The 14,111-nt window shown below is 32.1% G+C and overlaps 1 non-coding gene across 1 annotated transcript; it reads left to right on the top strand.

Moving 5' to 3' along the window:
- The first annotated feature begins 9,170 nt into the window (after window positions 1–9,170).
- On the top strand, window positions 9,171–9,273 carry LOC116662897. The gene has a single exon (XR_004318979.1). It is a non-coding gene; the product is annotated as a U6 spliceosomal RNA (small nuclear RNA).
- Window positions 9,274–14,111: the final 4,838 nt, after the last annotated feature.

Raw genomic sequence — 14,111 nt, 5'->3', positions numbered from 1 at the left:
GTTACTCATTTTGCTTAAGAAATTTTGTGATTTCAACAAAATATTCTTCTAGTCCTCCTTTAGAAGATTAGTGTTTTATATTTCATATTTATTTCTGTCCCACATGGAATAAATTTTTGTAAGGTGTGAGGTAATGCTCTAGTTTCTTTTTTGCCATGTGAATATCCAATTGATCCAGCAATATTAATTGAAAATATATTATTTTCCAACTATACTACAGAGTTTCCTTTCATAAGACAAAGAACCATACATATGCATTGTCTATGCCCAAAAAGCCTAAAACCACCAGGGATAAATTTGGAGCCTGACAAATCAGGTTTATTGACCATGGCATTGAAGTGGAGTGCACCCCAGAGGAATGGTGGAGCATATGATCAAACAAAGGAAAAGATAGAGTCATTGTAAGATTTGGAGGACAGATGAAATTTAGGAGATTTTTCAATCAAGAAGGGTATGAACGGCTCAAATAAAAGAAGAATACTGGGTAAAGGTGTCAGTATCAATTATAAAATACAAAATAGACCCAGGAAGCTATTTCATTGTAAACTACAAGATTAATATTGTTCTGAAAAGTGTCCAGGATCTTTTATCTAAGACGCTGAATGAATGTTTTAAGTCATGAATCCTTCTCTGTGCCAGAGTGACTTAGACTCTCAAAGCAAGAGTGGACTGTTTCATTCTTTTTTTTTTTTCTTTTTTGGTTCCGTCCAGCATTCAACCATCACTTCTTTATTCCAATTTTTTAAAAAATCAAATAAAATTTTAGAACGATTTTAGGATCACAGCAAAGTTGAGGAGAAAGTACATAGATTTCTCATATGCTCCCTACACTCATATGCACAGCCTCTCTCATTATCAACAGCACCCACCAGAGTGGTACAACTGATGAACCTATACTGATACATTATAATCATCCAAAGTCCAAAATTTACATTACAGTTTACTTTTGATGTTGTACATTCTATGGGTTTGAACAGATGCACGTATATATCATTATGGTAGCATACCAAACATTTTTACTGCCCTAAAAATCCTCTGTGCTTTGCCTTTTCACCTCTCACTTCCCCCCATATCTCTGGCAACTGCTGATCTTTTTTGCTGCTTCAATAGTTTTGCCTTTTCCAGAAGGTCATATAGTTAAAATCATCCAGTATTTAGCCTTTTCATATTGGCTTTTTTCACTTAGTAATATGCATTTACGATTCTTCCATGTCTTTTCATGACTTGATAGCTCATTTATTTTTAGTTCTGAATAATATTCCATTATCTGGATTTATTAGTTTATTTATCCATTCATGTAATGAAGGGTGCTTCGATTGCTTCCAGTTTTGTCATTTATAAATAAAGCAACTAAAAACATTTGTGCAAAGGTTTTTGTGTAGCTATAAGTTTTTAACTCCTTTGAGTAGATACCAAAGTGTATGATTGCTGGCAAGAGTATGTTTAGTTTTGTAAGAAACTGCCAAACTGTCTTCAAAAGTGACTCTATTTTACATTCCCACCAGCAATGGATCAGTGTTGCTCCACATTCTCACTAGCACTTAATATTGTCAGTGTTCTTGATTTTGGCCATTCTAATAGGTCTGTAGTGGTATCCCATTGTTGTTTTAATTTGCATTTCCTAATTTGCATTTCCATGACATAAGATATAGAGTATCTTTTCATATGTTTATTTGCCATATATGTATCTTCTTTGGTGAGGTATCTGTTATGATCTTTGGCCCATTTTTTAATCATATTATTTGTTTTCTTATTGTTGAATTTATTTGATGTATAAAATAATGGAAGTGAAGGCTGTTTTATTCCTATGAATATAATTTCAAATATCACGTTTTCTGATAGTCTATGATATTAGAGAACAAACTCTTTCCACAACTTAGAATACATTTGGCTTTTAAAGAAGGAAATTTTAATAATAACAAATGCAGCAAATTCTTGGGGAAAATATTGTTCCCTATAAACCTACACTTTGATTTATCTGTCTCTGTTATTCTAGCTCAGTGATTGACTTTTCAATCCAATCTAAATTTCCTTTCTTGGTGGTCCTAATAACGGTCTCTATTATTTTTTATTAGTTTACTTTCCCATCCTTGCACCAATGCCACAATGTCTTAATATACTTTTCCAATATTACTGTCCAACCTTTGTTATAAGTCCTACAAGAAATTGTTAACATTTTCACTTTTAAAATTCAATTATATTTTCTGTTTCTTGCGTGTGTTATTTCTTCCTTCTTGACCTCTCAATAATACATATGCAGCAATAGACAGATCACATTCAACGTATTCAAGTATGTAGGGAAAAATATCTTAAACTCTACTGTGAAGACTATAATTTGGATCATATTATCTTCATAAATAGGCATTTGCTGGCAAAATTGATATAATTCTGATATACTGTAGTTAAAGGCAGATATTAACAGTATATGATAGCATCTGTATCTGATTCAGAGGTAGTTCATTCCCAATATCTTAGTTTATAGATTCATAATATTTAAAATAAATAGAACATTTATCTTAAAAAAAAAGAAACACAAAAAGTACCCAAACAACCCAATCAAAAAATGGACAGAAGACTTTAATAGACATTTCTCCAAAGAAGACATACAGATGGCCAACAGGCACATGAAAAGATACTCAATATTGCTAATTATTAGAGAAATGCATATCAAAACTACAAGGTATCACTTTACACCAGTCAGAATGGCCATCATTAAAAAGTCTACAAATAATAAATCATAGGGGGGTATGGAGAAAAAGGAACCTTCCTACACTGTTGGTGGGAATGTAAATTGGTACAGCCATGATGGAGAACAGTATGGAGGTTCCTTAAAAAAACTAAAAATAGAGTTACCATGTGACCCAGCAATCCGACTCCTGGGCATATATCCGGAGAACAGATACATGCACGCTAATGTTTATAGCAGCACTATTTACAATAGCCAAGTCATGGATAGTGTCCGTCAACAGATGAATGGCTAAAGAAGATATAATATCTATCTATTTTATATACATACATATATATGCATAATGGAATGTTTACTCAGCCATAAGAAAGAATGAAACAATGCCATTTGCAGCAACATGGATGGACCTAGAGATTATTATACTAAGTGAAATAAGTCAGACAGAAGAAGATAAATATCATATGCTATAACTTATATGTGGAATCTAAAAAATGATATACATGAACTTATGTACAAAATAGAAATAGACTCACAGGCATAGAAAACAAATTTATGGTTACCAAAGGGGAGAGGAGCAGGGGAGGGATAAATTAGGAATATGACATTAGCAAATACAAACTGCTATATATAAAATAGATAAAAAAACAAGATCCTACTGTACAGTACTGTATAGCATAGGGAACTATATTCAATATCATAATAAACTATAAAAGAAAAAGAACATTATATATATAACTGAATCACTTTCCTGTGCGCTAGAGACTAACACAACATTGTAAATCAACTATACTTTAATAAAAAAATTTAAGCCTCCCCAAATAAATAAATAGAACACTTATCTTAATACATTATAATTTCATGAAAATAGACTTAAATATGAATACTTATTTTATTATGGTTTATACATATACATATAATTATAAAGTATCACTTAATGTAAGTTTTCCATATTTATACTGGTCAATGGAAGAAGAAAAGTTTAATGATTTTTGAGTAAAACAAGTGATACATTAAATTTATCCTGGAGTTGGTTTTATCATTAGCATGTGGCCTTTTGTGTATTATTATAAAATAAATTAGTGGGGAGACACAAAAAGCCTATAATCTGGCATTTCTGCTCACCAAGTAAGCTGCTATTTTATGCTCACTAATGTTCTTGAGAGTCACAAAAGAATATTGCAGAAACAAAACAAATCAATTAGGAAACTCATTTATAGAAGAAAATCTCCAATTTTATTTCCTATTGTAATGACCTGGGCTATCCTTCTAGAGATACCGGAGTCAGAATGTTTGTTTCTTTTATGATACCTTAGCTCCAGTAGTGCATTCAGTTAGCAGGCAGTATCTATATTATGATAACTTTAGTTAGCCCTTTGGAGATAAGTTTCATTTTATTGTACAAATAAAGCTGATAAAAAATGGCATTTTGCTGACAGATAAAATTTTGATTAATTGTATGTCACTTCAGTAAGATGATACAATGATTAGTTAAAGTAAGCTATTTATTTTAAAATTCTTATTTTTTCAGGGCAATTTTGAGTTAATACAAAAATTTTAACCATGTTCTTCTCATTTTTTGTTAGTGCAGAGAATAGATAGCTTGTTAATAGATCACCATTAGACACAGAAGTCTGTAGAATGGTAAAAAAAAAAAATTACTATTGAGATTAAAAATTTTTCACCAAATTGTGGCTGGTGATTGGACAGAAGAGAGAATAGCAGAATACGTAAGGTTTGTTCTATGCTTTTATAGAGAGAGAAATATGATTCCTAGTCCCAAGAACAGGAAGTTTATAAAACTATCTTTCTTGGATTAATCTACCTTGTAATAGGAACACAGTCTTGGTATTCTAATAAAAAGAGGTTTAAAAATTCTGTTAATTTTTATATGGTAGATGGTTTTCCTGATTATAAATTATTTGATGCTCATTCTGTTCTATGTGTCATCTTCTATTCTGACAAAAACTTGGACTGAGATCTTGAATTTTTTTTAGTAAACTCAGAATTCTGATCTATAGCTAAAGACTCAAAGATAGAACAAGAATTTAGACTTTTTTATCCCTTTAGATTTTCCACCAATTATTTTTGGTCATTCCTTGGGACTTACTTTCAAATGAGCAGTGGCCTAAGTTTCCTAGTAGTAAATGCATGAATCATCCATCCCTAAAGAAAAGTACGGTACCAATGCTGTCTTCAAAACCTCTCCTGTTAAAATATATTTTAATAACAGCCTGCCTCTCTGTTGTTTCTCCAAACATAGTATCTGGATCATTCTTATAGGTATAAAGTATTTTATGTAATAAATGTGTTTATAAAAATATATGGGTAAGAATATAAAGCTCAGGAACCCACACTTATATAGTCAATAATATGGAGGCAATAATATGCAATGGGCAAAAAGAAACCTATTTAATAAATTATGTTGGGAAGATTGGACAGCTCTATGCAAAAGACTCAAACTGGACTACTCCCTCACACCAGTACAAAAATAAACCTGAAGTGTATTAAAGACTTAAATGTAAGACCTGAAGCCATAAAACTCCCAGAAGAAAACATCGGTAGAATGCTCTTTGACATCAGTCTTAGCAATATTCTGTTCTTGGGATATGTATCCTCAGGCTAGGGAAACAAAAGCAAAAAAAATCAAATGGAACTACATCAAACTAAAAAGCTTTTGCACAGCAAAGGAAACTATTAGCAAAACAAAAGGGCAGCAGACTACTGAATGGGAAAAGATATTTGCAATATACCTGATAAGAGGCTAATATCCAAAGTATACAGTGAACTCATACAACTCAACGTCAGAAAACCAAACAAGAATTTAAAAAAGGGTAGATGATTTAAATTGACATTTTTCCAAAGAAGACATGCAATGGTCAACAGGCAGATGAAAAAAAAATGTTCAACATTATTAATCATCAGGGAAATGCAAATCAAAACCACAATAAGATACTACCTCACAACTGTCAGAATGGCTGTCATCAAAAAGACCACAAATAACGAATGTTGCCAAGGATGTTGAGAAAAAGGAACCACCATGCACTGTTGATGGGAATGTGAATTGGTGCGCCCACTACAGAAGCCAGTACAAAGGTTCCTCAAAAAATTAAAAATAGAACTGCCATATGATCCAACAATTCCACTCCTAGGTACTTATCCAAATAAAGCAATAATGCTAATTCAAAAAGATATGCACTCCAATGTTCATCACAGCATTATTTACAATAGCCAATATATGGAAGCAAGCTAAATGTATGGAAGAATGGATAAAGAAGATGTGTTTTGTATGTATATATACAATTGGTGATTCAAAGATAAGGATTCAAGTACATGTGCTTTATTTGAAGTGTGATCCTTAGAAACCTCGGTAGTAGAGGAGAGAATTAAAACAGGGAAGGGAAGGCCACAAATAAATAACGTGTGATCTAGGAAGTTGCAACGGTGGTTACATGAAGATTACTCTAGGGAAGTCTAGGAGTTAGTACAAAACCGTAGAGCACAGATCCCAGAAACATCTCAAGCGAGAAGGAAGGGAAATGGATATCTGCACATCAACTTTCATCAGTTATTGTTTGAAAGGTGGTCTCTGCTCTGCTATGTACCTGGGCAGAGAGGCTTCTGCTTCCAGAGGAAGTCTTTACAAATATAAAAATAAAATATATATTCTCCCTGATGGAGATGTGGAGAAAATAAATCAGTGAAGGGGAATTGGGAGTGCTGAGATTTTCAGTTTTAAATAGGGTGGTCAGTGAAGGATTCCTCTCAGAAGTGGTATTTGAACGGAGCCATGAAGAAGGGGAAGGAGTGACCTATGAAGGACCTGACAGTAAATGACCTAGGCAGAGAACATATAAAGTTGACCTGGTTGCATAGTTCTAATAATGATACACAGATGATTACAATTGGTGCAAAGGAAGGAAGGTGCATGTAAGAGAGATAGGAATCAGAGCTTTTTCAGGTTTGAGCATAGAATTAACATAGTCATGCTTACAATTTAAAAGGAATACTCTAGCTGCTCTGTAATGAGCAGGAAGTGTAATAATTCAGGAAGAAATTATATTGGCTTTTATCAAAGTGGTAGTGGTAAAATTGGTGGGAAATAGTTTGATTATAGCCATATTTTAGGGAAGAAGCATGAAGGGGCTGTCTGTAGATAGGAGCATAGAAAACTTATCCATCCTAATGGAAGCTAAAGCAAAGTGGAGGGACACAGGTGCTGAAGTGAATGAAATATGTGTGTGGCGGGGGAGGGGAGGAGGGTTAGGAGGTATATGGATTTTTCCTTCTATTTTCCCAGTGAAATACGAAACAAAGTTATTAGTTGATGGTGAAAAAATATGAAAGATATTCTGAAGTATAGAGGAGAAAGGGAAGTTATAAAATGGTTTCTAACAAAGTTGAAAGATTTAATTGGTTAGAGTAGTGCTTCTTACTGTATTTATGATGAAGTGCAAGTTTTTGCTTGTTTGTTCATTTGTTTTTAATTTCCAATTTCTCATGAGCATCTAAAATGCAATAAAAATAAATTATTTGGAAGGTGAAATAAAAGACATACAACATACAAATCCATTTTTATTAGTTTGAACAGATATTACTACTCTGTCAAATTGCTGTAACATTTTATAAAGGCTGATTATTGATTTCTCTACTTATCTTTATAAAACACCAGGTTATAGAAGTGTGGAAGGATTAGTAGGCAGACTAAGGTTCCACTTGACCTTATGAATTTTAAATATAAGTGCACTTTGATATCTTTCATATGTTTAATACTATTAATGACCAGAATCTTTGGTGTATATGTTAAAAATTTTTTACAGAATTTGGTATTACAATTCTGTTTCTAAGACTCATATAACTGAGTGAAGATAAATGTATGCAGATTTTTATTTAATGTGGATCTTACATGTGTAATATTTTATATAAGGATTTTTGGATAAATAAATGAGTCATATAGTAGTTTCACTATAAATTCTATACTGTATCACTATTTTATAAACAAAATATTCTAAAAGTTCACGTAACAGTGTTAAAAAAACAATTTGAAAAGTACTATAATATAATACCCTTTTGTTTAATTAACTTATGTATTCAGATTTTTTAATTGAAATTAGTCAGTTTATAATGTGTCAATTTATGATATACAGCATAATTTTTCATTCTTACATATACATAAATACATTCCTTTTCATACTCTTTTCATTATAGGTTACTATGAGATATTTAATATAGATCCCTGTGCTATACAGTAGAAACTTGCTGTTTAACTTATTCAGAAATTTTTGATAGTACATTATAATAAACAGGTAATCTCAGTGATTTGAGATTTGAAATCAATTGACTTTTTCTTGAATATTATATTTAGTGTTGCAATATTCATGTTTTAACATTACTTCAACAGTACAGTTATATACACTGAGTTTTACAATCAACTCATATTGTAGCAAAACTACGTTTTCTAAATTGCACATCCAAATAAGAAGAAATCCTTTTTTGTTAGAAGCTACAGAAGTTAGAATATTAAAAATCCAATTATGTGAAAAAAACAAATTGTTTTCCTAGTGATTCATACCTTTTCTAAAAAGACAGTATCAGATGCATTTAGTGAGAATTTTCATCTTTCATACTAACATGGCTCTGGTCTCTACAACAATTCTTTGGCAGTACAGAAAATTTTACTTTATTATCATTAAAACGTTAAGGCACTAGAACTGACCTGGAAAAGATAAATGCAAAAAATAAAAATCAATTCACTTCAGTATTAGTTTGTTCATATCCTAAAAGTTTTTCCTTTTGTTTACTTTTTAAGAAGCAGAGTACAAATATAACAGGGTATAGGAGAAATGAGAATTCAGATACAGAACATATGAAGAATACCTGAAAATGAAATGCACTAATAAGAATCAAAATAAAACTGGTTTAAATAAGTGATAATTAAGGAGGAAATGAAAACCAATCTCCAGAATGCAAATTTTGCTGTTTATTATTAGTTAAAAAGTCTTATTGTGCACTACCTTACTTAACCAAACTCTAATCCTTCTTCCAGAGATGATAAAATCAAGATTCACAGTAGTTAGGTAAATTTCCTACAGTCATATAGCTGGCAAGTGATAAGCTGGACATTAAAATCAGTTTTGCATTAATTCATTTCTAGACCTATTAACCATTGCTTAATACTCTAATGAGAAAACTAATGGTAGGTTTAAACACACCTAGTGGTAGAGGATTATTTTTAAATAACTGGTAATAACAACAACAAAAACAGCAACAACAAAAATGACTTCCATTTATTAAGCACTTAAAAATATTGGGCACATTCTAAGTGTGACATATACTTAAGTAATTTGATCATCAGAAAAATGCAGTTAGTTGGTGCTATTACTGGCATTTTTAGAAATTAAAACTGAATCGCTGAGTTGTTATTCAAACTAAAATTAACCTATATTTAAACATAGTTAAATTAATTAGTTCAAATAAGCAAGACTGTTTGCTTTGGCAGCACATACACTAAAACTGGAATGATACAGAGAAGATTAGTGCAGCCCCTGCACAAAGATGACATGCAAATTTGTGAAGCATTCCATAGTTTTACTGTGTAGCACAGTGAATTATTTCCAGTATATTGCAATAGCCTAAAATGGAATATAACCCGCAAAACAAAACAAAACAGAAAAACCCTGAACCAGTATGCTGTACACCTGAAACTAATGCAATATGTAAGTCAATAAAAATAAATAAATCAGACTAAAACAAAGGTGATCTTACTCCAGAGCCCACACTTTCTTAACCGCATAATATTGGTTCTGCAAGTATGAATGGATAATTTCAGGTACATAAGTGAGGCAGATGAAGCACATATGGAAATTTTACCATATATACTTATAAAATTAATATATTGATTATTCATTGATTATTACTGTTTTATGTAATTTATACTGATTTTCGTGCAAAAATGATTACTATCAATTTACTTTTGAAGGGGTGCTTGTATGAAACAGCCCTATAAATCACTGCTCTTCAATATACCTTTAATAATTATTAATATTATATATCTTTATAACATAAATGCAATTTTTCAGCATATCATTAGCTATGTGATTGGGCAGTGAAACCAAAAGAAGTTAAATTTAGTGTCCCCAAAATGAAAAGGTGCAGCAAGTTCAGTAACATATGTTTTGTTTTGTTTTTGTTAGGACAAAATAGCAATGAATTCTCTAACATTTTATTAAAGAAAGGGTATTAATAATTAGTTTTATAAAATCATTATTTAAATGATAAGGATTTTTAATTCAGACAATTTAACATGTATATATACATTTGAATGCTAACATGAAGATTTCTGCTCTCCAATGAAAGAAGCATAATTGGTTAAAATTATTTTAGGAATTAAAGTCCCTAGAAATTTCCATAAGTTCATGCAGCAAATAAATTAACATTTATTCAAGGAAATGTAAAACACAAAGGGAATAGCAAGAGTCTACATCATCTGAAACACGGTCCACACCCTCCCTCTCATTCTTAGCTCAGCATGCTAGAAAATCCAATTCAAACAAGTGCAACCAAGATCTTTCTGTAGCTTGAAATTGAAAGCAACATTATTATCCTGAGAATTACAGGTTGCCAACATTTTAAACACGCATACTCTGTCCCCCCATGCTTTAGTTTTAGAGCCTAAATTCCTGGAGAGTGTGTCCAAAGATTAGTGTATTTGTTCTTCCACTAAAATCCCCGTTGATAGAGTAGTGTCTTTACCTCAGGGGTGGGACACCAGAAATGTTGTCCACCCAACTGTCCTCATTCCAGTTTGCTTATGGGACAATGAAGGAAACTGGATCTTTATTTTACACAAAATGGAAAATTTAAGTCAGAATGGGTCAAAAAACTAAATGTGAGACCTAAAATGTAAAAGTCTTAGAAGAAAGCAGGGGAAAAGCATCATGACATTGAATTTGGAAAGGATTTCCTAGATAATGACACCAAAAACACAGACAACAAAAGTAAAAATAGACAATTGGACCATGTCACCAAAGGACACAATCAACAGAGTGAAAATGCGTCTGTGAAAAACCTGGACAAGTTACTAGGATTTAAAAATAAGAAAGTATTTCCCTAATCTTAGTAATATCATGATATTTTATATACACATACACATATATACACACATACATACTAGGAAGGAGTTTTTTTTTTTTAATAGAAATAGCTCTTAAATGCATTTTTATTTTTCTCTTGTTCAAACTTAGGTTTAGATCCTTTTTTATTGAGTACTTAATATTAATTTAGTTTTCAGTTGCCTGGGTATTTCAAAACTCGAATAATATTATATAATCCATTATAATTATCATACTTATTTGCTGTTTTCTCATTATGAAGTTCATTGGATTTTAAGGACCTATTTGCAAGAGAGGTTATACAAATGATCTGTAAAACACACACTTCTGACAGTTAATTAGAAAATAAATTCTTCATTGCATCAGAAGTATTAATTAAATGACCAAGCTGTTTATTCATTAAAAAATATATATAGCTCTACTTGTTATGGGATACTGTTCTTGGCATTGGGATACTATATGTAGTGAACAAATTTGAGTAGTTGCATGGCCCTTAATGAGCTAGCATTCCATTGTGGGAGACTAATAAATAACAAAGTCATATAGACTGAATTTCATACAGCAATTATTGGGAGAATAAAAAATAAATTAGAAATTGGGATTTTAAAATGTTGAGAAATGTGGTTGGAAATTTTGATAAGTTGATCAGTAAAAGAAAGGCCTCTCTGAGAAGAAGAAATCTTATGGAAAAGATCCACCTTTACCTTTCCGTGTGTATCAGGTATCGTGTTTGTAACTATTACCAGTCATTTACTCTAAGTGGTCTTATTAGAAGTGAGTAAATCTAAAACAGGTGAAACTCTGCTCTAATTTCTCTTTTCCCTGTTTTTCTCTCTTTTCTCTCCCTCTCTCTCTGCCTCTTCCTTTCCGTCTCTCTATCATATTTCAGAACAAGCCACACTAGTTCTATTAAAATGTGATTCCATGTATGGACTCACCTTCCTCTCAACTAAGAATTGCTAAAAATTCATTGTACGATTCTTATAACAGGGATTCACATGGCTTCTTTATAAACCACTGGATGGAAATTTCAAAGTTAAGGTTTTTTTTTTTTTATGGTTTTTTTGTAATATTTTAAACCTCATACTTCTTATTTTTCCATATTCTTCTGTGGTTTTCTCTGACATTTTCTTACTGTGTCATGATCTGAAAAAGTTTACCCTACCTACCCTCTGAGTAATTTACAACTGTGGATTAGAGTTTCCTAATATGACAGCCTTATTGCATATAGACACCTCTTTATTTTCAGAGAGGCACGGGTGGTTCATTCTTCTTGAAATCAGAATAAAAATACATTTATGGCATGTCATCCTGTACTTCACAGTGAAATATTCACTCCTAGAAAAGCACCATATTCTATGTTTCTTCCCATTAAAAGCTTATAATCTAAAACAAAGCTTTAAGCCCCTGGGAGAATTAAGCTTAATACTTTATATAAAGGATGTATACTATATAATATACAGAGACTGGGGGGTGGAGGGGGAGTCAACACTCACTCAGCTCATCTGTAACTAGTGGATGATTGGGAATCCAGAGTCATTATTACATGGATTATAAATTAGTATTGTGTTTGATGAAATAAACTCTTATTTTCTATGAAAGTAAATGTATGCTGAATATGATCCTTCTCAGATCCTAATCCCTAGAATCTGAGAATGTTACCTGATATGGGAAAAAAAAAAAAAAAGACTTTGTAGATACGGTTATGTTAAGGCTCTTGAGATGTGGAGATTATTCTGGATTATCCAGATGGGCCCTAAATACAATCGTAAGTGTCCTTATGAGAGAGACCCAGAGGGAGATTTAAAGTAAAGAGAAAGCCAGGTGACCATGGAGGCAGAGATTGAACTGAATAAGAATGCCTGCAGTCTCCAGCTGAAAGAATCAAGGAATGGATTCTCCCTTAGAGCCTCTGGAGGGAGAACAGCCCTTGTTTTTAGCCCCAAAGATTAATTTTTGACTCTGGTCTCCAGAATCTGAAAGACAGCAAATGCCTGTTGCCTTAAGCCACTGAGTTTTTGGTAACTTATTACAGCAGTTACAGGAAACTAATACAGTACATATGTACTGAAGCATCAAAGCTGAAATAAATGTTTTAAATTAAATGCACTGATAGGATAACAAATTGGCTGTTTTCCTCTAGGGTTAAGGGTTCAGTACTCAAATAACTTTATAAGCTACATTTTGATGTTTATATATTAATGGGGTATTTTGTAAGTAGAAACAACCTACTTTGGCACTCTGCCTTAAATGATACATGTGTATTAATAATGTTATAAAATTTTAATTTTTAATTTATTTTTTCTAGTGAGGCCCATGAGAAGAATCCAATTTATGCAGAGATCTAGTTTTAAGTCATATATGGAATTTTAGAACATGCCTCAATTGTTGTTGAATTAATATAGAAAAATGCAAATATATTATTTATTAGTAAAATATATTTGGATCTCAATGCATTTAAAGGATTGATCAGAATTTTTTTCTTTCTAAGATCATGCTGGGTGAAAACACTGTGTTCTGTAATGAACACCACACTATTTTAGACCTGGAAATGTCCTCAGAGGACAGTTTTTAAGTCTCATTTTATAAATAAGGAAAACAAAACCTACAGAAACTGTGTAGACTCTATATATTTAATTGATTTGCTGCAGGTAAAATAATGAAAAAAAATTCATAATAGCATAATACTGCACTTTGAAAGATATAGTTTTAAAGCATATAAACATAAAGTCAAAATAAATGAAGCAGCTCCCTATCTAGGTTAGGTAGCAGTTGATCTTTGTGTTCATGATAGACTTTCATAGATTCATCAGAGATCCTTCTAATGCGAAGAATTACACAAATAGGATTTGTTTATATGGAGATGGTATATAAATGGTGCTAAAAACTGTTAGGAGAGGCTTATCACTTCATTAAATGAAAATGGAGTAACATGAAGTAAAAATTAACATGAGCTTCACTCTATGAATGTCTCAACTTTGCAGAAAGAAAGAAAATCTGACTGGAAAGGTAAATGTGTTGCTCTGTCTCACCAACCCCTACTGTTTCCTAAATTCAAGTCCTTAGGTTGGGACCAATAAGAAAAGAGAAGAACTCTCATTCCCTCTCAGAGACTGGACTGTGACACAAAAAGAGCATGTTTCCCTACATCTTTTCTATGCTTCCATCTGTCTGCAGCCAAACTGAGACTTCAGGTCACAATAACCACTAAGAAGAAAGTGAGAGTAGTGGGGGAGTGGCTGAGGGGAGGGACGAGGGAGGCTATCTGGACATATCATAATAAAATTTTAGAGGTTTTAATGCCACATGGGTAAGAT

Source organism: Camelus ferus, chromosome 3, assembly GCF_009834535.1.
Source record: "Camelus ferus isolate YT-003-E chromosome 3, BCGSAC_Cfer_1.0, whole genome shotgun sequence".
In the NCBI taxonomy this organism is placed as follows: Eukaryota; Metazoa; Chordata; class Mammalia; order Artiodactyla; family Camelidae; genus Camelus; species Camelus ferus.
This window is presented reverse-complemented; position numbering and strand designations above follow the sequence as displayed.